At 41.8% G+C, this 27723-nt stretch overlaps 1 protein-coding gene across 1 annotated transcript in view; it reads left to right on the forward strand.

The window, feature by feature from the left end:
• Positions 1–364: 364 nt before the first annotated feature.
• The window catches only part of adgrb1a (adhesion G protein-coupled receptor B1a), a 247092-nt gene continuing 219733 nt past the window's right edge, over positions 365–27723 (forward strand). The window contains exon 1 of the mRNA XM_079640839.1: positions 365–878. The gene's annotated coding sequence lies outside the window, so the exon portion shown is untranslated. The remainder of the gene's footprint in view (positions 879–27723) is intronic.

Here is a 27723-nt window from a genome sequence, read left to right on the forward strand (position 1 = left end):
TACATGTGTTTTTGACTGCATAATCTACTTACACAGATAATCTATTTAAATATTCAGGGATGGACAGTTTGTAATGTTTAATAACACTTTTTTTTTTTTTAAGTAATTACATCTATATTTAAATTAAATTTAAATTAATTTGATATAAAAAATAAATCTAGTTCATGTGTTTGCATAGATGTAATATGTGCTTCATATAAGATCTGCTTTCAAAGTGCTGCGTTTGGAAAGAGTTGCAGCGCTCGCGCTTTTTATTTTGAAAGGTTTCGCTGGAAGTCATTTTGGTTTAACTTGACTCTCTTGACAGTAGCGCGAGCCCCGGGCTTCCAAATAAGGAATCCGGCTGTTGCTGCGCGCGGACACAACGATGCTCCAGAGCCGCGAGCTGGGAACGGCGGTTCCCGAGATGCGCGCGAGTCCTCTTTGATTTTCCGCTCCGTTAAACGTTACATTCCTGGAAGAGTGAAACGTGAAGATGTGGAGAAAATAACTTCTGAAACTAAACATTTGGAATAACACAACAACTAATGTGGAAAGGACTTTCCCTTCATACATTAAAGAAGAGCGGAGGACGTTTTATTTTGGAAGAATGTAAAAAAAATATCTGTCGGTGAATACATTCGGGATTTTCTGAACCTATTTTACGCACTCATCAGTCGGAACTAACGGACATCCAGAACTCCTCCTGGCCCACCCCTCCTATTTACCCCAGTCTTAATTCCTATATTTGACTCAGAAGAAAAGGAAAGTACAGTCACCGTAAGGCTTTCTGTGGACTTATCCTTGGACTTATCCCCGGGCTTTTGGAATTTGTGAAATCCCTGTGAACGCAAGGAGCTCTGACAGAATGCTTCAAAAGGACCGTTAACTTACTCAAGGTAAATTCAAATTTTTGTAATGAATGATTTTGACTCTTATTGACCTCTTTCTGCTCACCTTTAAGCTCACTGATTTTGTTGCTTCTGCGTTTTGTTTTGTTGAGATGCGTGTCGATTCTATCACTGCTCCTGGGCGTTTTGAGGCAAAATGAGGAAAAAATAGGGACTGCTATTAAGTTTGTCGGCTTGTCGAGATTCCTTATTTTGGGTTGTTCTGGTCGTCCTTTTACTGTGGTGCTTGTATTCAGTTTAGGGAATACCACAGCATGTTCAGGTGCCACACACCCAGCCGCGCTCCGCCGCCTGGGCTTAGCCGTGAGAGAGACATTTTTCTCTGGGGATGCAGTGCTGCCAAACTTCGTTAAAAAACATTTATATGAAATAGTATATTCTTACTTGGAAACATTAAAACTACCTTGAACCTTACTTAAAATATGTTCAGAATGAATACGTCTTTACATCGGCACATCCAAGACACATTCAGCAGAATTTATTTCATTTACATCTGTAGGCTACTGTTTGAAATAAATCACTTAGAGCCAGAGATGTATGAACCTCTCAGAATGTTTTTCAAAGCAGTGTGTAGGTTTGCCAGTGAGCAAGGCTGCTGTTTTTAATGCAATATTTTTAATTTTAATTGAGTTTGACGTCTGGGTTCTCCATAAAAAAATGGGTATTCATACAAGGTGGATTACTTGTTCGAGTTTTTCATATGCCTAAACTAAAGACCTTCATATTTTTCTTAGACTTTTGAGTCTTTTTCCGAAAAACGGTCTCTTCACACTAACAACTCATCGCTCAGACTAAACAAAAAATCCATGGCATCCTTTATTATACGTTGTAATCATAATAGGTAATAGGTCTTTCGACCACATTGCCTTTAATTGTCACTTTATACACACTTTAAAGCCGGATATAATGATGAGCCATATTTAAATATATATTCCATGGATTTGTTTCTTCGTGATGAAATGCATGAAAAACTATTCTCAAGCATTGTCTTAATATAAATAAAATGTATAATCCACATTGATGAGGCGGGGGAGATGGTGCCATGCTTCTGGGAGGAGGCAGTGGCACGGAGCTGATCTCTTTGCAGTGGAGTAGGCAGATAAGTGCTCTGAGCCGAGTGCTGTGGCGCACTTTCAGTCAGTGTGGCTTCCCTCTTTGATGGCCAGCAGTGGTATTCGCCACAGAGAGGGTTGTCATTCACCTTCTGCTGCAAGGACCCTCCCTCAGCATGCTGCATGATGTGCATTCACAAAAATGTCCAAATGAGGAGGGTAGGGTAGGTTGATTTTTTAAGAAACTTTCATAAACGTATTTTCATTGGATTTCTGGTTAAGCTGAGAGATATTTTTGTACTTTGTGATTATTTGTTGACAAAAATATCCTTTAACCTCAGACATTTTCAAGTTACCTGATCATACTATCAGGGGCGCTATAGAAACACATCAGCCTGTCCCTTTTGATAAGACAGGTGAAATTGTAGCTCTCGAGCTGCCCTCATCACTGTTGATTTATAGCAACATAATGTTGGCTTTCTTACATGGGGACAGAGCTGGAAACGCAGTCATACTGTTTATTCTGGTGAAAAGGTGTGTATTTTTCAACAAGTGACGACGTGGTCTTTGAAAGTCTAATAAAAAAGCAGACCAGCAAATGCAGCTTTTGAATCGAATGTGCAGCATTATTGTCTTTACACTTCCAATGCGTGTACGCTTAAATATTAGCAGCGCATTCAGTCCAACAGACATATATTGTTGAGGCAGGGATACCTTATGTACATTCAAATGATGGTTTTGTTCTGCTATTTATCATTAAAGCAACCCTTTCCTCTCCAAAAAAAAGAGTTTTCATTCCCCTAAGCGTGATGCTTGAGTGGTTTAAATGTATTTTTGACCCCTCATTAATATTAACATTTCCAAATCAAGACCCTGAATATGTTAGTCCCACATCAACTCTTGTGCATTACATAAAACCACAAAGAAATAGATGTTCCCCCTGAAGCCACCTTAGATTTTCTTTGTATTTTCCATGCTTTTTTGTTGCCAGAAAAGCGCATTTTTGTCGCAGTGCCAATGAAATACATGTAAGACGTTTCACAAGACTATGTCTACTCGTATGACAGCACATGCATTTCTGGGACAGTGCCAGGTTCACCCCCGCCCCCCCCTTTACCCCTAGGTATGAATATTAGCCGTCAACTGTTTTATCCGCAAGAAAGAGAGCAGATAACGTAAATAGAGTGAAAAGTTGACAGGCCGGCCGGCTCCGAGTCACAGGCAACACAGGCCTTTCAGATCCATTCATGCATGTTTTTTTAAACCTAGATGTCCTCTTTTGTTTCTGCGTCTTACATCCTCCCACTGCTTGGGAGAATACCCGCGCCGCCAAACAAGCTCGTCTTTCCCACATCCTCTTATCCTTCTGATCACTCCCCATCCAAACAAGGCTGCAGTGTCCAAGGCTGTGTGCTATCACAGAACCTCATATCTACATGTGTGACATCAGAAGGGAGGAAGAGGAGACAGTGAGGGAGGGACACAGAGGGAGTCATTGAAAAGGAGAGATGAATAGACGGGTGATGAGGAGACGGTCCGCGGGATGATAGAAGAAGGATTAAAGGCGATATAGAGAGGGACTGTAGACACAGGGCTGTATGACATAGACAGACATTGCTATTCTGCTGCCTCTCAGCTACACACAGGTCTGTGTGTATGACACACACCATCATTTGGAGTAAACACCATCAGTCACATTCAGAACATAGGGTTTCTAAATGTGAAAAATGGCAATATCCTGAAAGATCCTAATGGCTTCTCAACATAACTGTGGGGAGACGCTCTTTATTTGGAAGTTGACCAGATTCGTAAACACACCTAATTAGTGACTTATGGTGCATTCCAGTTGTACTGGGAAGTGGGAGTATCCAAGTTCCCAGTTGGAAAAATTCAACTGGAACGCCCCCTGAGGTCGGACTTCCTACTTGGAAACTCGGAGAGAACTCGCCATACCCGAGATCAACATTAAAAATCTCTGCATATGAACATTAAGAGAACACTTTGATAACATAACATGTCAACTCTGACGTTGTATTGAGTCAAGTCCGTAACCGCTGTATAACTCTTGCCTTAGGTAATCCAGAAGCAGCAGGAAGTGAAAGCCTGGAAAGAAGCCTTCTTGTTTTTTAGTCACCAAACACAGTTGTTGATAATGCATCTTAAACATCATGATGTCAAGGACTGTCTTGCAGTGTGGTTGGATTGTTGGTTGCCAGGGTGAAACTTGGCAGTGAAAAGTGAGAAAACATTTATTCCAAACAGGAAAAAAAAGTATTTATTTTGCCTCCATTTATTCCTCTACTCATTCATGAGTGAAATGACAGCAGACGGAGCAGAGGAAGGAACTGTGTGATCACTTAATCATTCCTGTTGCTAAGGTATAAAGCTAGGCGAGGTGCTACACAGGGCATTTTGTTTGGAGACACAAGTCGAGGATGCGGCCAAGCATAACTTAAGTTTAGCGCTGGTTAGATGACAACATTATCTATAACAATTCAAATACAAATCCTGTGCAGCTTGAACACTACAATTACTTCATACCATGTAGGCTATCGTTAGCCTCAGCCAACTTCCCTTTAATCACAATTCAAGACTGTGTAGATTATTCTATGTTTTCTTTTGGATCTTAACAAATAAATACATTCTAAATAATTCAAAAGAATATTATTGGTTGATTGGTTGATTATTGGTTTTAGAATGTTAGCATTTCATGGAACAATGATTACAGCAGGTTTAAACTGGTGAAGGGTATGATTATCTTAAGGTTAGGAAACCATGTTGTGTGGCAATGGTTATTGATTTATTTAAAGCATTTCAAATTGTTGTCAAGAACTGGCTTATGGTTCCAACAAAGGAGGGGGAATACGACACAGGTTGGAGGTACCTGTGGTTTTATAACACTAATACAGAGAAGACACACATGAAGGGTCATCATGACACTGTTGTTTATTCAAAACTAGGATGGCTTTAAAGTTTAAAGTTTATGATTTTTAGTTTTGAGTAAGATTGGTTGGCCAATGTGTTGCTGATAGAGCTGTTTTTTTCTAAACTGAACTGAGGTAATCTGTGATCTCTACCCTATCATGGCCAGACACAACCATGAATATTTGAGAATTACTTTAGGGGATTTTTAATTTCTCGTCAAATAGAAATGTTTTAGAAATGTTAGCTTTCTCAAATATGAATGCAAAGAAAACATGGCATGGTCAAGATTGGGTTTATGGCAAATATTGATGGCTAAGGTTCAGCAATTAGAGCAGATTTACCCTAATAGAAAAGTGAATATTACAATATGTTTAACCTTACTTACTTTGCATTGCGCTACGGCAGGGGTGCCTATTACGTTGATCGTGATCCACCGGTCGATCACAAAGGTAGTGTGGGTAGATCGCATTGAAAAAATAAAAAAATATTATTATAATTTTAATTACAATTTTTTTTAAAGTTAGCCTATCATCCATCCTTACTATGGCATTTACCACTTGATTGACGTACAGGTAAGCCAGTCTGAGTTGTATTGTGCCATACAGGTTCATGCAGTTATGAGGGGGCCTCACCTCCTCATCTGAAGCGCAAATGCAGCGCACTATTATGCGCCTATAAAATAAGGTAAGATTAACCTTTATTAATCCTGAGGGGAAATTCAGTTGTAAAAAGCAGCAACAGGGTAAGCGTGAAAAAGCAGGACAGCAGAGATTCACACAGATTAATAAAATCAAAAATAAATAAAATCAAGACATTTTTTTTAAATTATAATAATAATAGGCGCAATTAGTGTAAGCGCGCCACAGTTTATCAGCCGTTTACTCCACTAGTACCCCCACCCCCCCTCACAGATTGGGCATGTAGGTAGATCTTTTGGGCTTGGTCATTTTAAAAGTAGCTCCCAAGTTGAACAATTGTGGGCACCTCTGCCCCACAATTTTTCTGGAGGTACCACAGGGATCTGTACCTGGTCCTCTTTAAAAATTGAATTATAAAAAATATTGAATGGGATACTAATGCAATGCTCAGCCTCTCTTATTAAAAGTATATTATCAGGCTACAGTTATACATTTTTCGGGTTCACTCTCAGCTTTTAAGCTGTCCTTGAATCAGGACAAAAGAAAAAAAATGCTGTTCTCGGAAAACAGGAACAGGCTTCTGCATAACACGGACCTCTTACCTCCTCCAAGCAAACCAGTTTAGGGTTCTTCCTTTGTTGAAACCTCGGCATTTGATTGCCAATTGTCTATTCTCAACTGCAGGTGAAACATTTATTTCAGATAAAAGTCATGTTTTACCTTTACTCGTCTGAGATCTTCAGACACATCTTTTTCACACAGTGCCCTGGTATTTGACACTGGTAGCACATTAACGACACATAATAGGAATTTGTATGCTGTGTTCGGATGGATCTCTTTATGCAGGAATCTATTCACTGCCTGGCTCTTATTTATAAAGCCCTCCAGAGGTTGCCTCAATTGTACTTATGAGTCTTTATGGCTTTACTGTGTAAGCATCAGTAATGTTTAAGGTCAGAAGACCTTCTCCTTGGCTGCTTGAACTGAGATTTGAAGTTAAATGGGAAAAAGACATACAGGTGTACTTTTTCCTAAAATTAGGAAAATAATCAAAATCAAACTCAGAAGGAATTAAAGTATGTCGATTCTATTTTTATTTCTATGAATTAGTCTTTTGTGATGCTGTTTACTGTAGGGTTCTGTCCCTTCTGTATTTGTGTTCTTCACGTTGTCTTCAGCAGGGCTCACCTATGTTTTTGCAATCTCTGGATTTTTTGCCCGGCTTCAGAAGCATTTGCCGTTCATAGATAGTGGAGCCCTTTTGGAAAAAAGGAACATGCTTTTCACAAGTTAAAGAGGATTTCCTTATGTTTCTGTCAAAGTGGAGTCAGACCAAACACAGTTGTTGAATGAGTCAAATCTGCTCTTTGGGTCACTTTCACCTCTCGCGTGATGAATTGGATCCCATTTGACTGATAATGTTTTTATATAAGTATTCTACATTTTGGAGTTCAAGCCATGAAACAATTATTTGATATTACTGATTATTGGCAAAACTATCCGAACATGTGTGTAGCTTTAAAAACCCTTGTGTAGTAGTTACATGTCATGATTTCAGTCTGCTGCAGCGCTGTGAGTCGAGTTCTTCAATCATCACGGTGCTCTTTGCTATTTTTATCTTCATGTTAGCAACGTGTGAGAAGCAGAGGAAACACCTTCACACCTCAGCCTGTTCCCCTGGAATCCTCTAATGACCAAAATACCCAGCAGCCAATGGATTAAAGCATTTAGATGTAATGTCTATACATGCAAATATACATATTATGCAAAACAACACTCATTCCACGTTATGATGGCTTTTTCCTTATTTTCTATTATTTATGTAAGATAACATTCCAAAATTCAAGTCTACATAGAGATTATTTTACACATTACTAACTATCACAATTGACATTTTAGACCTGTATATTTAGCAATTTACAGTTTTGTTTCACTCACATCTTAAAGGGCTCCCATTCTACTCATATCAGTATGTAGTGTCTCTACTGTGACATGTCTCCATGCTTTAATGTTCAAAAAGCTCTTTATTGTTCTCATACTGCCTGTACACCTCTTTTCACCCTGTGTCTGAGCCCAGTCTGCTCTGATTGGCTAGCTGGCCGGCTCTGTTGTGATTGATCAACCGCTTAGACATGTCCCACCCCTTAGCCTATCAAATACAATGTGTTGGAGCGCTAGCTAGGGCTGCCGATTATGGCAAAAATCATAATCTCGATTATTTGGGTCAATAATTGATATCACGATTATTAAAAACGATTATCCATTTACTTTGTAAACATCCATTTATTGAAAAAAAAATTGAACAGTATGTTTTTAACATTTGATTACCCTGAACTTTAAGTATAATTCAACTGAAAAACCAATACAAAAAAAAAATGTTTGTTTTATTTAGATTATTTTGTTTTCATAATCGTTGCAAGCCAAAATCGTAATTGTGATTGAAATACGATTAATTGAGCAGCCCTAGCGCTAGCCAGTAGAAGCGCAAGTGTTACATATAGTAATGTCATTATGTCAAGGAAGTAAACAAAGGAGTCTAATGGAGGCGTTTCAGGGATTTTAGCCTTTGCAGACCATTGACATGCACAAATACCTATAATAACACACTACAGGAAAGTAAAAACCCCAAAAGTCATAATAGGGCCCCATTAATAAATGTATTATAAACTTTACTTCCAAGGTATTTGTTTGAAACTCAAAAATACATTTGACAGCCTTTTCAAGTGCCACCTGAAGAAGGGATTGTTCTCACAGGCTTGTGTTTGTACTGAGACATTGTGAAAGACAGAGGGATCAGAGGAAACCAACCATCTGCTGCATCTTTATTACCAGCCCAGTCCTGAGTTAGAGGCACTGCCTGTGCGTCGGCAAATCACACACATTAAAATCCCTGCCCTGCTAAATTACAAACAAAGATAGATCATAACAATTGGAAAAACTACATTTCAGGCCTTTTATTAAAATGTCAGTCCCTCCGGTCACGTGTAACACTTCTTGAATTGTTCAACATCTGAATACGACTGCTCCGGCCAAACAGCTACAGGTATCATAAGGGGCATGCTGTATTCAAAGGGTTCATAATGATTGAAAACTTGACTAAAATCTCAAAGGAACGTCTCTTCACACGCCAGCTCCTTCACAGAAATGAGTCACATGCATGTAGGCATGATCATGGCATTCCCCCACGCACATACTGTACTCAGACACCTTGTTGGAGAAACTGCAGATGGTCCTCTCTGCTTCCTCCACAGTTGTCTCAGTAATGTCGTGACCCTTTTTCTGGCTGCAGATATAAGTTCTTGTTAACACATTATGCTATAATTCCTTGCACTCCTTTTTTATAAACTCCTGGCACTTCATTGATTAATTCATTAAATATTCATAGGCCTCATGCATAGTCTAATAACCACTTTCAGAATAATTTAGTTTGATAAATCGTCTCAGCAGTTTGTTTGATAAAATAAAATAATGTGCATCAAAAGGACGTGTTCAATGGCAGATTATTTGAATGCAGACAGCCCTGCTGCTCTTTTCAGAACATCTCAATAAAACAGACACAGGTAGTTTCATAGGGCCAGATGATCTTTTCTTTATCCTCTGTGATGAGGCCGAGGGAAATCTTTGATCTGGAGTGGCTGGATAATCATCCGTAGCTGAGCCCTGATTTCCATCTCTATCCAACTCTCCCCTGGAAGCTCCATAAGTAGCCATCAACACTGGAACTAATCAGGGTTATTACTCATCTCCCATTGGAGCGCACACTTCTGCAGATGTGGGGTCGCTTCACTGTTGTTCTACATGTTGATGCTGAACAGGTTTGATCATCTCTGTTTGCTGACGCATCGGCCTGATGCCAGATTTAAAGGTGGAGCACTTTTGACTTATTTTCTAAGGACAATTTCTGACATTTTTATCTCAATTTAAAACAAAATATGTTTGATGAGAGAAATGATTGTGTGAATTCAGTAAAGGCTGCCATTAAGAGCTGCTAACCCTTATTTACTTTTTAATCACAGAATAAAATACAAATAAGAACAAGCTGCTGCCATTACATTTTTTTCTCTAGTGCTATTTCCATTTGCCGACAGAAATGTAATTACAAATACATGACATACCATCACTTAAAAAGGCTTTGCCTTGAACAATGACTCCTTTTCAATAGACAAGTTCTATATTCACATTTTGATTTAGTGATAATGTAAGGTATTTGTAATTGTGCAGAATGAGCCTGATACACTATATGCAAATCCACTGTAGAGCATTCCAAGTGAAGTGTCATGTCTGTCAAAGGACATCTCAAGTTGAGTTTGAGTCCTTAAACAATGTCTCAAATAATGTCTGAATCTGTCAAGGCAGGTTTAAGTCAAGTCTTAAATCTGCCAGTGGATATCTCACATCACCTTTAGGAAAATGATGTCAAGGCTCAAGTCAGAACAAGATTCAGGACAAGTCTCAGGTACTACTCAGGTCTGTTCTAGTCCCGTGTTGTGTTGAGTGTTGATTCTGAGTTGGCTCTCATCTTAGTCCAGACCAAGAGAGTTGTCGAGTCAAAGTCAAATCTCCATTCCAGGACTCAAGTCTCAGCTCTGATTGAGACCAAACTAAACTACATATGACTACTAGTGTGAGACTATAACTACTTGTCTTGTGATAAAAGGTGACAATCCACAGCTCCAGTCTGATGCTGGAGTGATAAAGTTGTATCTTTGTGAAGCTGGGAGAGTTGATCAGTGGTGCTGATCTCCTGCAACATCTGATGTAGGCCAGGCTCAATGTGCTTCTCTTGCAGTCACATTTTCCCAAAACAGATGTTTGCGAGGGGCCAAGGGCTAATATATAAGATGTCACCATCACTGTCATACAAGCTTGGGATTCCTCCAAACGCAGGTCCATTTATCCAGAACACATCTGGTGGCAATTTGTCTTCCGTTAGAAAAACGCCTTGGTAAACTTTTTTTCTCCCCAAAAAAGAAAACATGTGGCCCTAAAGTGCTGACTTCCCAATCTGCTGTTGTCAGCTGTGTTGTACTCCAGCTCTGCTGTGTGAACCATTTATTCATGAGCCCTCCATGTTCCACCTCATTACATCTACCATGTTGTTTTCTCCACTAAGAGGACAGTGCAGCTGGATACTGAGCGGGGCACATTCGGACCACTTGTTCATTTGCTCTTTAAAGTGGAGCTAATGGTGGACAAAGAATCAAAAGAATGCAGTTTGAGAGATTATCATTCTTTTCTCTGTACGGGAATACATGTTTGGACATTCTTATTTCTTTTTCTTTTACTTTCATGTATTTAGTTTTCTCCTCGAATTCATTTTCTTCTTTTTATAGTTTTTTAGTTGCACACACACATACAGATAGGAATTCCGTAAACAATAATACAAATAGAAATAGAAACAAAAAGGACAGGGAGCCCCTTGCCTATGCAAATAACAATTAAAGGTGGGGTAGGTAATTTCAGAGAACCCAGCTCGAGTGCGCTAGAATTTGAAAATACACAGCCGGAAAAAATCTGCCACTTCCTTACAGAGCCCCTCCTCCAACACACACGAACACGCACATGACCAATGAGATAAGTTTGTGCACAGATGGAAGGCTGACAGGCAGGTATGCCATCAAGTTATTTTAGCCGGGCCGGCTAAAATGATTGGTCGTGCTTTTTACAGTACTACGGCTTCCAGAGATGACATTTTTTAATGGATTTTTTGTCAAAGCACTTCAGATATTCATTGCTATCGGGATGTTAAGAGCATTCCATGGAATATAACAAAAAGTGTATCTCGAGCCAGTTTCTCAAACTTACCTACCTCACCTTTAAATAATAAGAATAAGTATAAAACAAAAAATGTAAATAAAAGATATACAGATAGCAGTATATATACTGTAAACTAAATACGCAAAATAGAGAATCTATACATTTCAGTAACGAAGGATATATATCTATCGAGTATATATATATATATATATATATATATATATATATATATACAGAATTGAAGGCAGTGTACTTGCTTGTCCATACATTTGTTTTATTATTTTCTTCACCATTTTGCTCTTTGATTTCTCTTAATAATAACATCACATATGTCTTTTTACATCTCCTTCTTTCTCTCTTTGTAACTCGTTCCTCTCAGCAGTGCATCTCTTTTACTCTTCCATCATCTCTTCCCTCACCCTCCCATATGATCTCTTCTCAAATTCCGTCTCCTTTGACCTTTCCCTCTGACGTTCCAATGCTTTAACTCTGCGCTCCCCTGTGTGATGGATGGTGGGGGTCAGTGTGCAGCCTCTGACAGTGATAGCCTCTGTCACTGTGCATCGCTCCGGCTGTTAGCGTTACACCACACCACACCACCCCCCTCCCCTCGGCTTTATCGGCAGTCTACTCAGGTCATTGACTAAAGTCTACAGGAGTGGGTGAAGAGTTTTTCTCGCTTCTGGCTCCCTCCGATCTGAAGCAACAGGGGGCATGATACTGATGGAGGGAATAGGCAGCGCTTGAACTGTTTTAAAAGCTTTCCTCAAGCCATTCACCATTTTTCTAAAATAGTATCCACAGGCAGCTATATGATTTCAGTAAGGCGCATGCATTTAGGGAAGAAATGGTCAGGATTTATAGTGAATTTATACAACTCATGCAGGGCCTTAGCCAAATGTACTCCTTGTGTTGGCATTACATTTAGGAAATGTAATTAGACTAACTTGGACACAGATTAAATGAATTGTGTTCTCTCTTTGCGTTTTTTCTGGTTTTACTTCCTGTCCTTGTGTTTTTTTTGTCACCTAAATTCGCATTTTGTTGGAACTACCTGCCATCTTCTTTTTTAGTGCTTGTGGGTCTAACATCCTGCTCAATCCTTACACACAGCCTGTGTAAAACCTACAATGTGGACAAGACACAATACAGTAAAGAATTCAGATTATTTTAACCCATCCATCAAAGCATCTGATGGTTGTCCAGTGATTGGCGGTTTGAAGCGAACCCCAAATTGCTCCCGGTGACCGGCCATGATAGTGTGCTGCCTATGTAGGGAACATCTGTGTGTGTGATTCAGGTATTGTAAGGTTATTTGGCTAAAGGTTCCATATAAACACAATCCAGTTAAAAAGATGCTGCTAAATATTTGTCATGATCTTAGTTTTTTTATTTAATGTTTCCTGTTTTATTTTGAAATGTATTTTCTATTTTTGTCTGGTTTTAACTTCCTGTATTTTTGTTATTTCACCTGTGTCTGATTAGCCCTTTTGTAATTTCTCACAATAAACTCCTATCCTCGTGTCTTAGTCCCGCCCACAGGAGATGCGAGCGGAGGAGTCGAGAACCGAGTCGGGAACCGAGGAGAGGAGTTGAAACAACAAACGTTTAGAGAAATTAGAAATCCTCTCCTCTGAGTGGTCATTAATGATGACTCGGCATAACTGTGCAATTAGAGAAATTAGAGATGGTGCGCTGACATTGATTTCCGGGTCACTACCGAGGACTCGAATAGTCAAGGAGTTGAGGATGCGAAAATGAGGGAAATTAGAAAGGGCTATTGTCTGATTGTGTTCTCCTGCTGTTCTTGTGTTTCTGCCTGTCCTCTCCAGTCCTGTGTATAGGTGTGTTCTTTGTCACTTCGTCTGCGTTGTTTCCATCTTTGTTCTTTGGTTTTTTTCTCCCCGAGATCCTGCGTACCTGATTTTGTTCCTTGTGCTTCCCAGTCCGTACATTTTCAGTTTTCTTTGTTTAGTTTTGCCTTTAAAAATGAAAAGCTTGCTTTTAGTTAATACTATACCTGCCATGTTATTTCTTACTGCTCCTGGATCCAACTTCCTGACAAACTCTGACAATATTGTTATTAAATTAGCTCCAGTCAGACCCCAAATGGTGAAAAATGATGTGGAAAATTTGCAAATTGAACATGTTCACAAAACCAGATGGATGGAATAACCTCAGGTTTGAATATCAAAAGTAATCTACAGATTGGATTTGCCAGTGGATGATTTGGCTCTGCTGAAACAGTTGAGCCAGTTCCAGTTTTTGTCAGATGTCTGCTATGGAAACCCAGACTCCAAAGTCAGCGAGACAGAAAATATGCCTAGTTTTATGACTTCTCTAAACACAGCCTTGGGTGATGACCTTTCTAAACTTTTATAGTTACTGTATATCCACTACAGTATTCACGAACTTCCAAAGTAAATCTGTAATGGAGTGTAAAGGTCGCATTGACTTTACCTCAGCATCTTGATCTGGGGGGGTGAGGCCAGATGTTTGCCCGCCGGTGGGTAATGTGAGGTGAAACTGCAAAGGGATACAATATTGTTTAGCTCTTCCATCTAAGTTGTTTTAATTGAGACTTTTGAAGATTCTTTTGGGGAAAATATGTCATTTTTACATTGACAAATTATCCGTTTGTAATTTTCACATTAAAACGGGGGAGGCTGTGGTTCAGGGAGTGCTGGACTTTGAATCAGGGAGTAGCAAGGTTGAGTCCCACTGCAGTCAGCATGTCGTTGTGTCCCTGGGCAAGACACTTCACCCCAAATTGCTCCTGTGGGGCTTTTCCACAGTACTGAATAAGTTGCTTTGGATAAAAGCGTCTAACAAAATGACAAGTAATGTAATGTAATGTAAAAACAGTGTTATTTCTCTGAAAACAGCAACTGGCGAAAATGATAAAAAAACAAGACAATGGGCCTTAAAGAAGCTAAAACCTATAGCATTATGAGTGCCAACAATACGCTTTTGCAGCTCTCCACAGTCTTTCTGTGTCCATTAGCACCTGCTGTAAAATTGCACTAATGTTAGCATGTCAACGGATTGGCTAGTCATTCTTTTTCAATAGCCATATAGCAGCTGAGGGAGGCTAAATATGCATTTAGGATGAACAGATGAAAAGTGCTAATGAAGCTCAGCGCAAGTTCAGGCAGGAAGACCTATCACTTCGTATTGCGCGTCATGGCAATACTCGCTCCCTTCACTAAATGACAGGGAGCGCCACTCCTCAGCTAACCTATCACTTCCCTCCGTTCACAAGCCTAATCATCGCACCTGTTAATCCCTCTATATATGCTCTCCCCTTTTCCATCAGCTGTCTTCCAGGTGTCAACGCGCAAGCAGCAGCAGGGCTTCGTCCCAGCTCCGGGTATTTATTCATCAGCTCCGCAGTCTTGCGGATTAAGCTACAGGGGGCGTTCCCCAGTTGGCTAGCGGTTCTAGCCGGCCACCCCACAAACCCGGATGCGGAAGAAAAAGACAAGGATACTGAGCTCCACGGAAGTTCCTCCGGCTTAATGGAAATGGGCTACTTCAGGCAAACAATTGACACACGCCTTCAGTCTCTCGAGAGGGCATCACTGGCATCAGGGCCGCTCAAATGCGGCGCTTCCGGCCTTCACGCGGAACGGGCCCTCATCGCTTGTGAAGCTTCACCCACTTCCGGCTTCAACCACAACCCCTCTTGCAGGCAGGCAGGGCTCAAGCTACATCTCATTGAAGCTACTTCTCCTTCCGGCTCAGTAGCAGTACTGGTCTCTAAGTGCGTCTTAGGTGGCAAGCAGGTAGTGATGGCGAGATGAAGCCTTATGAAGCTTTGAAGCTTTGCAGCCAATTGGTTCGCAAAGGGTTCATCTCATGAGGCTTCATCATGGGCTTCATTTGAACATAAACCCCCTGTTGGTCAAAGCGTGTAAAACAGGCAAATTGGAAATCTCAACAGTTGCGCTCTATCTCATACCGAGTTCCCAATGAGTAAAGCCTTAGAATAACTCTAAACAACAAACATAAAATCCTATTTTCATGTTAACAATATTGTTTTCATTCCAGTTGAACGATTGTGATTGAAAAGCCTATAGGAGGCTGGTAAACATTGCAAAGAGGGATTCGTATTCCTTAATATTATTCATAAACTTAACCACGTTGTAGCCTGAGAAGGCTAAACCATATCAGGAATACATTTATTAACTGCATTATCTCATTTAGCTGTAGCTTCTATAAGCAAACCCTGCGGTCGTGGGTCGGCTGCTTTCCAGCGAGCCACAGCCCACACGCTGAATCTACCCAAAAACACTGGATATATCTAATCTGCATTTATTCATTTATTTATTCATGTTTTATTCCTACATTTATTTATGCTTGTATCTATTTATACTTATGACATTTTCCGACCTCTATATAAGTGAGGGTCTGAGCTCTTTTAATTCCATCGTGTCACCAGCGGACCCGGGTACAGGAGGGGTAATATGGTTCTTGTTATACATCGATGGGTATTATGAGCGTTGTGGCTCAACGGTTCAAATGATCCGAATCGCTTCCCGAAGCAGTCACGTGGTATCGACAGGCAGCGAGGTTCGTTCGTCATCGATGAGGTCACTGGCCCGAAACGATACAAGCCTCGATACATGCTTCACAAAAAGATTCAGGGATTACTCGACACACGCTCCGAAGCCTCGGCGCAATACGTAACGGGGTAACGCGTTACAGCTAGGCCTGTCGCGATAATCGATAAATTGACTTATCGTACGATAAATAAAAATGGACTCGATAACTTTTCTGAGCTCGATAAATTGCCGTTTACATGCGTGTTTGTTTACATAAGGATGTGACCAGCATTTTAGCTAGGAGCGCTTTGGCTGCCAGACGAGCTGTGGCTGCCGTCCATGCGCGCTGTGAGGGGCGGGGCTGACACACAGCCAGGTCAGTACACTCTGTGTGCACGTACAGCAGCGTAGCAGCCAAATTAATAATATAGCGACAAGCGGGAGACAACGTGTGACTTACTCGCGGGGAATTTAAAGTGAAATGGAATTGGTTACAAAACCTACACATCTCGATTCTCCGGTGTGGAAGTATTTTGGATTCAAGCCAAATCAACGAAGCCAACCTACGGACTTGAATGAGCCGGGCGGTGTGTCGCATTTCTTAAAAAAAGGTAGCGACAAAAGCAGGCAATACCACGCATTTTAAACTACACCTAAAACACAACCACTCCATTCCGTTTTCCCAGCTGGTAGCAAACACGGCAGCTGGAGATGGAGAGCCCCCACCTTCCCGACAGTTTACAATCAAAGATGCATTTGCCCGCAAACATGCAAACATGTTGGTGTTCCTTGCTCGAAAACTTCGAAAAACAGATTTGGATATGGCCTGTTGAGGCATCTGGGCCTTTGTATGGACAGTGGACTGTACACATGACTGTTGTTTTAAGGAGATTTTTTTTGCTTGTGAGACAATGTGTGCTCATATTGATTTATTTATATATATATTTATATATATTTATCTATCCATCTATATAGAGATGGATAGATAGATGGATTGAGAGCTCTGTTTTCCAGCCTGAGTCTATTTAATTTATTCTAAAATGGTCTTACAATGGTGCCGACAATATTATCGTTTATCGCAATAATTTCCAGGAACATTTATCGTCCAACAAAATTATTTATCGTGACAGGCCTAGTTACAGCATGGAGTTATGCAGTTTGGGTAACTACTACCCGTCACAATGCTCAGTAAGTACCGCTGTCTCAAGCTTCAACACAGTCACGGATGCTGCCATCCGTGGTTTTGGGGGGTTTCTTTCAGGGAGAAAGAGAAGCTCATGTAAGAGGATAGAAGACAATCTAATCACCCAACCAGCACATCAGCATCTACGTCTCACCGTGGCGTAATTAAACTGCTAATTAAGCTAGTCCTATACCAGGGCTCGACAGTAACGGTTGCCAGGTTGCCATTGGCAACCATTTGAAAAATGTCAACCACTTCTTGGACTTTGGTTGCCATCAGTGGCAACCAGTTTTTAACATAAGAAATAAGGACAGCAAAACGTGCACCCCAAAATAGATAAATGTTCATATTCGTTTTTAAGAGTGATATTTAATTGTTGTGACCAGTCGGAACCTGATACTTAAATTGCACGTGCATTGGCGTGATTACGGAGCCAGAAAGCGATGCACGTTTACTCGCGTGCGCGGTGCGCCGTGTGTTTGTTTTACAACAAAATGGCGAAGCAAAAATAAGTTGCTTGACTGTGTGATAAAAAGTTCAGCCAACACCTCAACTTCTCCGATGAATGTTCAAAGTGATTCAACTGATGGAGCGTAAGGTAAAACCCGAACGAAAAACAAAGAGGAATGTTTTCCATTCACTTCCGGTAAAAGTTCCTTCAAAATAAGAGTCCCGATCTTATTACCACCAAAATAAAAGTGCAAAACGAAACTTTACCATAGAAAATGGTTGCATTAAATTATAATCACTTCTATAAAAAGTTAACACATTTTAAATATAGTTAGACATATTAAAGGTAATTTTCAGCATCAATAATTAATATCAAATGTTTAACTATGAATGGTTTTCATTTATTTAACATTAGAAATGTATTAGTCTGGCCAATCCAAGACTTCAATGATGAAGGGCCAACGGGTCTATGGTGGGGGTCAGCACAAAGGTCAAGAAAACCCACATTTGAAAGGGAGACAACGGATGATCAAGAAACTGGTGACTTGCTCAATTCATTTGTGAGGGATCTATGAAGACAGAACAACAGCAGCACTACTGGTATTTTGTATACCAGCAATTGAGGGTGGACAAGTTTACTACCACTTAGGTTCAAATAAGTGCGTTAATTACTTATTGTAAAGCATTTGAACATTCTTGTGTCACATGTTCATTATTAAGTTGATGTATAACTGTATAGCATCTTAATTATTTAAAATATAAGGTATCAAAAAAAAAGGGCAACCATATTTTCAGTTGGCAACCAAAAGCAGATGCCTGGTTGCCAGCCTGGCAACCACTTTTAAAAGTTAGCGTTGAGCCCTGCCTATATCATGGGTCATGTCTCAGCATTTACCTAAGCAAATATTATTTCATGCTGCTCATATTGCACTCATATATTTGGTTTCATGCTCACATGGCTTTTTTAAGCAGGTTATGATATTCATGCATCATTGTACTCAAGCTAACAGGCGCATTACATTGTCTACATCTCCCTCTACGCCGGGCATCGGCTCGTGCCGGCTATCCAAGATCTCTCCAGCTTACCTCTGGTAAACATGCATATAACTGGTGGTGGTGTCTTAAGAGCATTTCAGGGCTCGTTCAGGATAGGTGCAGCAAACCTGCCGCAATAAAGGTAATTGTTCCTCTTCCCTACAACAACCGCTTCTCATCCTACATTCGTCCGAACCCCAGTGCCGTGCTGGGTATCCAAAGGTCTCTCCAACCTTCAAATTGGTACGTATGCATATAACTGGTGGTGGTTCTTAGCATGTCAGCACGTATATTCGCCCCGCGGCTCATGTTTATCCTTGCATGTCTAACCCTGTACGTCCAGGTTGTAACCTTCGGGTCTGTATAAAATGTGTCCCTGCGAAGTCAGGCTGCCCCGTACGTCCGGGATGCCCTGTACGTCCAGGATGCCCCGTTCGTCCGGGATGCCCCGTACGTCCGGGAAGCCCCGTATGTCCAGGACGCCCTGTACGTCCGGGATGCCCCGTACGTCCGGGATGCCCTGTACGTCCGGGAAGCCCCGTATGTCCGGGATGCCCCGTACGTCCGGGATGCCCCGTACGTCCGGGATGCCCCGTTCGTCCGGGATGCCCCGTACGTCCGGGAAGCCCTGTATGTCCAGGACGGCCTGTACGTCCAGGATGCCCCGTACGTCCGGGAAGCCCCGTATGTCCGGGACGCCCCGTATGTCCGGGATGCCCCGTACGTCCGGGATGCCCCGTACGTCCGGGAAGCCCTGTATGTCCAGGACGCCCTGTATGTCCAGGATGCCCTGTACGTCCAGGAAGCCCTGTACCTCCAGGGAGGATGCCTAGGAGGCATCAGTACGTCTAAATCCCCACATGTATTAACCTCTCATTTCATCCATAGATTTCCACTGCATCCCACAAGGTAAGATTTCATCACGTTCAGTACTTCATACTTTCACTTCTTTTGGGGGTTCATCGGAAACGGTTCTTCCCTTCCCGAATGACATCCTACAAAACCTGGGCCTAATCGCCAAACACCATTTCATTCACTTGTTATAAACTGTCATCATTATGTTTCATTTATATAATGTGACCCGATAATAAACATGTATTCCATACATCACGTCTCTCCTGATTGAAATGAAGCTCAGCGCAAGTTCAGGCAGGAAGACCTATCACTTCGTATTGCGCGTCATGGCAATACTCGCTCCCTTCACTAAATGATAGGGAGCGCCACTCCTCAGCTAACCTATCACTTCCCTCCATTCACAAGCCTAATCATCACACCTGTTAATCCCTCTATATATGCTCTCCCCTTTTCCATCAGCTGTCTTCCAGGTGTCAACGCGCAACCCTCCTCCACCCCTTCGCCTCCTGCTTCCAACTCAGGGCCAAGCCCAACCTTCTCCCTTCCAACCGGACCCAACCACTTATCACCACCACCAGTGTCTAGACCCGGGGGGGTTCATCGGAAACGGTTCTTCCCTTCCCGAATGACATCCTACAAAACCTGGGCCTAATTGCCAAACACCATTTCATTCACTTGTTATAAACTGTCATCATTATGTTTCATTTATATAATGTGACCCGATAATAAACATGTATTCCATACATCACGTCTCTCCTGATTGAAATGTGTTTATTGAAAAATAAGCTCTCTTTTTGATAGTGTCTCAACTGGTGATGTTGACACGGAGTCTTCATGCTGTTCACCTCGACAGACACCAGGGGTGTTTCTCAATGTTGAGTACGCTTGCTTGGTAGCACATGTCTTCCGAGTCACTTGCTTCAGAAGCGAGGCAAGAATACTTCCTGGCATTCGGAAAACAAAGAGTGGAACAGGCTAGCAAGTGTGCAGGTGTGCGTCATATGATAGGCTCTGCCTTACATTTTCCGTCACAGATTTGGGGAAATTGGTCCGTGCGCAAAGCATTGTGGGGATTGTAAGACCGCGGAGTCTACACATGTGAAGCCTCGAAATTTCTCCAAAGGAAATACGCCGGACTCGGTAGAATTCCAAGTATGCTGGACATTGGAATAGTACTTCGGCGGCACTCGTAGACGTAGTGTGCTTGAAATAGTGGCTCTGCAGCAGCTTTACTCGACATTGAGAAACACCCCAAGTCTGCTTCTCAGGCAACAGAAAACACAAGTTTGGATGCTCTGGCTTTCCGTAGAGCAGACCATCAGGAGCATGTTTGATTCAGAGCCATTGTTAGGCTCTGGCTCAGGTTCAAAGGGAGAGCAGTGCACGAAAAGTGACGACAGGCAAATACCAAATCAAGTGTCACTTATCCCACTCCCCCTCCCTGTTGTCTAATGAAGCTAAATGTGTTGGAAGTGATGTGGCTGTTGGCCTTTAATTCACTTTCTCCACCATCTGCCCTCTGCAGTTCTGAAGGCTTTATCGCTGCCTGTGCTGGAGGAGCAGATTAGATTTTTTGTTGATGAAGTTTGAGTTTCTGCAGCTGGCACTGTTTGTCATTCAGTCTTTTGTCTTTTCGGCCACTGCTCACGAAAGCTACCCAAGTCTTCTATATCTGCCAAAGAAATAGAAAACACGTAACGCTTAACTTGCTGTGCACTCAATGTTTTTCTTGATAAAAGACCTCTCAAGAACTGTTTTCAGAACACCAAATGTTAAAACTTTAATGGAATAGCTAAAGTTGTTTTCTTTTTCCCCATCAGAATGAGAGCAGAAAAACAGACCTTCATTTAAATGAAAGTGCCACAGCCCATTACTTTAATGTTTGGTTGCACAGTGGACATCAAATGTGTTAAAAGTATCGGTTTTGTGAGAACGCAGAACAGAAAGGCAATAGTGATGAAACTTACTGTATATGTAAAGTGACGAAGGGAGGAGGGGGGGTAGCTGCCGTGGGCTTATTTTACAGTGATGGAGCAGGCGTGTATTCAGCTATGTACACCGGCCAGCCACCACACACACATAAATAAATAACACTTTATTTTCTCAAACATTATCCAGAAATGAATTAAAGATATTCAGCATGTCATGTTTAACCTGTTGTATGAGTATGTGGAATTAGTATGTCCCTGTTATCAACCAATACAATCTAAATATTTGAGCAACCCACCCAGACACTATCCTTGGTACATCATGGCCACGCCCCTTTCTGGATGAAAATATCATTTAACTGGTGGTAAATACACATTTCTGAGGTCTCAACCAATAAGATAAAATAAAATAAAAAATACCTTTGAGTCCGAATACAATGGTCAGTCAGGAAAACCATGACACAGATCATTGGGAATTGATGATCAGTGTGTGAAATGAAATAGGGGATCGATGTCCTGTCAGTCTACTGGTGGATGAGTGGCTAACTCTTACACCGGGATTTCCTTGGCTTCCAGGCACAAATTATGAAAATGTCACAGATGTAAAAGATGTTATTGGACTTCTTATGTTTAGGCAAACAAATAACGTGGTTAGGTTTGGATAAAAAATCATGGTATGGCCCAAAGTGGGGTTTGAGTTTGGTTTGTTGGTTATAAACAGGTCACATATAGCTTGAGGATGTTATGTGTTAAGTTTAGTATGTGACGTCAGTTAAGTTATGTTAGTACGTGAGTTAAGACGTTACGTATATGGTATACATTTGTTAAATTAAAATAAGTCAACATTTACTTTTGGTGTCTACAGGACACTAATGACTGCTTCATCCGTTCTGTTGGAGAGGACAGTTTAGTGTCCTCAGAGCTGTCCCTGAGGACACTTGTATATGACTAAGCATTGCTTAAACATTTTATCTTCAAGTTCAATTCTTCCTTATCAATTAATGAAAAAAATATCTTGAAGGTTCTTACTTTCCTTTTGAAAAGCATTAACATTTAAAACATGTTCTTCCTACTATCATCAAGGTCAAGATGGGATAGTCACACTGGAATGAGTCATACTGGAACGATGAGTACATGGCAGTGTACAGCTCCACAGTGTGTGAGCCCATTGTATAGATTATTGTCTTCTCTTGCTGTCTAAATCTCTACATATGCCAAGTTATAAAGAACCATGTGCATGGCTCTGTATGGAATATGCATATATGCTTCAGGACAGGTTGGGTTGAATAAGTCAGGGGGAGTTATGAGCATATGGATGCAGCGAAGTGAAGCGCTCACAGGTTGTGTGTGAGCTGTGTGTGTAAGGTGCATCTGGCCCATGGCTCCATATGGAGAGGGGGATATCATAAATCCATTACTCAGGGGTAGGGAGGTGCGGTGTGGCTCCACGGTCCCTTCCCAGAGGAAATGATTGTAGAGGTACCACGGTAATAGTAACTGGCATTGGGTAATTGTGCCCTAAAGCATCATTGTGTTTTTTTCACTTCTGCATTGAGGAATAACACAAACAGCCCACAGGCATATAAAAGCAGTGTAGGATAGACGGCTACTGCAGGGAGGCAGATAGAGGGAGCAGAGAAAGACATGACAGAGATAGAAAAGAAAGACAGACTGAGGATCTGTTGTCAGGTTTACGGTGACATATCATTATTTAAAGCCACCTAGTGGCCATTAGAAGGAGCACATGGGGGATGTTTAGCTCTGATTGCTGCTGTGATATTATAAACTGCAAAACACAATCAAGGGTGATGTTTCCCTGTTTTCTTGGACTGACACAATCTTTACCTTAACTTTAATGGTAGCAAACCCGCTGATGGGAAGAGTAAGAGTTAAGATAAGAAATTTAGTAAAACCACTGCATCAACATTTGCTGTACTGTAGTTTATCTTCAGGTCGCAGTAATCAAATTACATCTATGTTTTCCTTTTCTGCCTGTATGGTAAATCACACACACACACACACACACACACACACACACACACACACACACACACACACACACACACACACACACACACACACACACACACACACACACACACACACACACACACACACACACACACACACACACACACACACACACACACACACACACACACACACACACACACACACACACACACACACACACCTTTGGTCATATACCCGTCGTTGGCAATCTTAAGTCCACAGGTGCATGCCATAAATTCTCCCCATTGATTTGTAGTATATATAGATCTGTTTCCCCGCCCTAAAGCCCCGGACTAAAATAAGCTTTGTTTGGCAGCTCATGCACTTGTAAATCTATCTGTGACATTTTGATAGCGGGTGACACACTGGGGGAAGAGCAAATATCATTAGAATGGGACAGGATTAAAATATCTCACTCAAAGAGTCTATTATCGACAAGAGCAAAGCGCTGACTCCAAGCTCAGACACAGGAGCAACGGGAGAAGGAGAACGCCAGGGACGGAGTTTGAGGTACAGTACAGAGAAGGAGGCGCTCGGGGGGGTGGTCCTGTCAGTCAGGACGTCCCTGGTAAACGGAGTGGTAAATATTTCAGCCGTCACCACCGAGTGTAGGCAGCTGGTGGAAGCAGGAGAAAAGAAGAGCCCGTCTCTATGGAGCCCTTCAACCCTGACACATACATACACATACACACACACACACACACACACACACACACACACACACACACACACACACACACACACACACACACACACACACACACACACACACACACACACACACACACACACACACACACACACACACACACACACACACACACACACACACACACACACACACACACACACACACACACACACACACACACACACACACACACACACACACACACACACACAAACATCATGACTATCTAACTCTGAAACTTTGAAATAGTCCCATACTACCGACGACATGTTTGTTTACTGTCCTGGCTTCACGGCCGCACGCCATTTACGTCACAGCCAGGCATGAGTTAGGGAGCGCTGGATTTGTGAAAAACTCCCCTCTTCCTAAACCACTAATACCACAGTACTGGCAAAACGGGAGGAGCCAAGTGAAAAACAAGCGCCCCTCATCCCAATCCACCCACACCGCAGTATTTTTTTCTTTTTTTTTACCCAAAAAATATATTTTATATTATCGGGACTATTAATACTTTTATCGGGTTTACCGGGATGACGTCATAATTCCTAATATCGGATCGATAATTATCGGGCCGATAATTATCGTGCACCACTAAAAAATATGAACACATGGCTTGTTAATAGAGACACAGTTCGCCCAGACAGGAAGTTGGAAGTTAGAATAGCACCATTACAGACAAGTTGCAATACATTGTTTTAATCCCTGGCTCTAATTAAACCTGTGCAAAAAAAAATTTCACATGAAACAAATATGAAATGTTTTTATCTTAAAGAGCAGCTTCCAGGTTAAAGACTCCTGTGAATAAATTTGTAGGAAAATGATGAATACACTAGATTTTCAAAAAAATATACAGAAATATACACTACAGTGACATCTGGCATCGTTTTTGTAAGAAATGTTCACCTCCGCATAAAAAAGCCTCGGCACGTGACCTCCCGCGTGTGACGTAACACGGGGGACAGAAGGGGGAGAGCGGCCGGTGTAACGTATTAATAAACATGGATCCCAATGCCAGTTTCGACACAGAATACACAGAAGAAGTTGAAAATGAATATTCGAATGCATATGACGGACCACAACCTTATAATTATGAGCCTGCTAGGCGTCCAAGAGACCAGGAGCAGCCAAGGATTAGAAGAAATAACGGCCATCGGAGAGAAATTGAGCTGTGGTGTGAGGAGAACCAGTGGAGAACTGGGCAGCTATCTTGGTGAGTGACCGGCGTTAGCTACAGAATGTTAGCTAACGTCACATCACAACATTGTAAAGTTAGCTATCATATATCAGGCTATAACTAAACTAGCATTGATAATATAGTAACGTTACTGGCAGGACTGTTGATACTGATCCATAACAGAAACTAATGCGCAAGTATCAGCCGTATCTCGCGTTACCTAATGCAACTCCACACTACGGTGCTGCGTACCGGAGTGGAGACGCGAGATACGGCTGATACTTGACGATCTGGCGGAGAAAGGTGGTGGAGCCTCCGTTGATATGTCGTTGTAAATGGCTTGATGGAAAGCACGTGTAGTCGGGGAGGGTGCACAGCTGATTGCAGCAGGTGAGTGGAGGTTGAGCCGGGAGCCAGGAGTGACAGCCACCATGCGCACACAAACAACACAGACAGGGGGAAACAAACAAACACAAAGGAGACGGCTGGAGCAGTACAGCCACCACAGCGTTACCTAATGCAACTCCACACTATGTCTTACGGTGCCGTGTACCGGAGGGGGGAGAGAGAGAGAGCAGCGAAGGGGGGGGGGGGGGGGGGGGGGGAGAGAGAAGTAATACGGTTTCCTGATAAAGCTGTGGAGAGTATGTGCTGCAGGGAGGTGGATGCACAACGCACACAGGAACGAACGCTAGCTCCGGTCCTTTTTACTGTGGACTCGATGTCCTGACAGGCTGGTATTTGTGCAACCTGCACAAACACAATACTGCACCACGATTACAAATGGTGAAATACAATGTAAAACTACCGAAAAACACCAGTTCCTTAAAACACAACCGCTCTACTCAACGCAACTCTACTATACCCGCGGTCAGAGAGCGGAGATGTGTCCCTTGTGTGATGTAATATGACGCGTTTGACGTATGACCTTAAAAAAAAGCCGTTTTTAAGAGCAGAGCATCAAAATTGCTCCTTTCCCTCTGAATTCCTGCCCTTATGTCTCGTAAAACATATAAAATCCTGCATTCACTTTTTTTAATTGTAATTTTCAAGCAAGTTTAAGCATAAATGTAGAAAAAATAAAAACCTGCAAGATGCTCTTTAATGAGAGTAGCCCGTATTACCCAAAATGATAAAAAACCAAAGAAATTAAGGAACACATACAATAAACAAAATGTTAGACTGTATGAAATTACACAGATGTCACATACACTACATTGCAGTGGCGAGCCGTGACTTTTGTACCTAGGCCCTCTTACCCTCCCCCCCCCCCTTCCCTCTTAAAAAGAAGAGATATTACGTCACAGCGTATACATCAGCGGAATATCAAAACAGCGGCCCGGTTATGGCTAGAAAGGATCCGTCTGGTGTCAATATGACGTCACGTTCTCGTTGTAACTCTCGTTGTAATCGGAGCGGCTCGGAAACACATCTACAGCAGTGACATGATGCAACATACACATTAATGCAGCAGCAATATTAATAGAGAAACATCAGACTTAATAGTAAAACACTGCAAGGGAACATTTTATTGCACCGGGAGCTATCTTGGGACTTTTACTGCGACAACGTTTACTTGCCTGTGAATAAAAAATAAACCATAGTGTTGGTGATCTACAGTGTTGTCCATTCTTCTTTGAACACCAACAAGACCGCTAACACCCTATTTCAACAATCACACTCCCTGTCATTGACATAATTAATAGATAGTTTAGCTTCTCACTAGTGATGGCAGTTTGACACTGAAGCTTCGAACGGAGTTTCAATCCTGGACTTCCTATTCCATAGAAGCAGTGCTTCGTAGCTTGCTTCAAATCACGTGACATGTGACGTTCGAAGCAGCAACTGCTTTCAAATCTACGTGACATGTGACGTCCGAACCAGCAACTGCTTCATTTCCCGAATGAATCAACTCACTGGTTCGCCGTCCAACCAGGTGATTCAATGCACTGCCTCGTCTCGATTCTGACAGGTGACAGGTTGAAACAGTTTCAAATTTGAGCGCTTCAACACTTTATACCGCTCTAAACAATGCGCAATGTGTGGGTTGTTGTCGTAGTTTGCATTGTTGCTGTTGAGTTGTTGTTGGCATTGCATTTGAATTGGATCATTATAGAGCAAGCCAGGAAGAAAAATAGGTCGTTCTGGCTCGTGAAACACTTCGAAATGTGGAGAAGTTGTGAACAAAAAAGACAATGAGGTAATATAAAAAACGCTTTGATGGTCTAAGGAATTGATAGCCCAGTGGATAGAGCCGTGCGGCCAAGATGCGGCGATATCCCTCCTGGTTCAAAGCACGGAATAGTTAAACTTTTAATCATTGCTTTTCAACTTTAATACTTTAATAACTGATAAAAGGCCCTCTCCGCCCAAAAAAATGTCAAGCACTCTCTAGTCTCTTCTCAATAACCCAATACACACTAATTATCAATCTGTAATTGCAAATAGAACATGATATTCAGTCTTAGAGAGTTGTGTGTGTGTGTGTGTGTGTGTGGTGTGTGTGTGTGTGTGTGTTGTGTGTGTGTGTGTGTGTGTGTGTGTGTGTGTGTGTGTGTGTGTGTTGTGTGTGTGTGTGTGTGTGTGTC

This window comes from Notothenia rossii (genome assembly GCF_949606895.1).
Source record: "Notothenia rossii genome assembly, chromosome: 7".
Lineage (NCBI taxonomy): Eukaryota > Metazoa > Chordata > Actinopteri > Perciformes > Nototheniidae > Notothenia > Notothenia rossii.